Source organism: Cicer arietinum, chromosome 4 (assembly GCF_000331145.2).
Source record: "Cicer arietinum cultivar CDC Frontier isolate Library 1 chromosome 4, Cicar.CDCFrontier_v2.0, whole genome shotgun sequence".
NCBI classification, from domain to species: Eukaryota; Viridiplantae; Streptophyta; class Magnoliopsida; order Fabales; family Fabaceae; genus Cicer; species Cicer arietinum.
The window spans coordinates 30,431,690-30,432,291 of NC_021163.2; the positions used below are offsets into that span (position 1 = coordinate 30,431,690).

General features: G+C 33.4%; 1 protein-coding gene across 1 annotated transcript in view; it reads right to left on the reverse strand.

Moving 5' to 3' along the window:
- Window positions 1-308: 308 nt before the first annotated feature.
- The window catches only part of LOC101503950 (transcription factor bHLH48), a 6,699-nt gene continuing 6,405 nt past the window's right edge, over window positions 309-602 (reverse strand). Inside the window, exon 8 of the mRNA XM_073367916.1 lies at window positions 309-600. The gene's annotated coding sequence lies outside the window, so the exon portion shown is untranslated. The remainder of the gene's footprint in view (window positions 601-602) is intronic.

Consider the following 602-nt stretch of genomic DNA (forward strand, 5'->3'; position numbering starts at 1 on the left):
AAAGAAAAATAAACCTTTCAAAGCTCTCTATTCTTTCTACTTCATCCTTCCTTTTTTTTTTTCAAAGTCCTCCCTTCCCTCCCCTCCTAAATTGTTAAACACACCCTTAGGGAATATTCTGCAAAGGATACTATTAAATTAATCATTGAGCTAAATTATCACCTTTGTCTCTCATTAAACAATGAAAATTATTGCAATGATCAAGGCAAGCCAAAGACAACAACCACTCGGTGGGGTTGCTGTACTGTTGTGGGTATCAATGAAACAAGAATATTATTGCTTTATAACAAAAATGGATAAAGACATAATGCAAAATAAAGAAATACTCGTCATTATAAGTTTAAGTAACAAGCAATGGAAATATCATTCAGTGAACATAGCAACAAACTTCCATAATAGTTCATTAACAGTCCGTTCAATGATTTTACAATCTGAATCACTCAATCATCTAAGACTGAATGACCCCTATAGTTAGTATACACAGCGATACTAATCAATATATTATATAAAAATAGCATACCAATTCTTCTCCCTTGCTGGCTGAATAAAATCCAGGTGTTCCAACTGACTCTGACAAACAGAGGACAATGAAATCCTGCTGA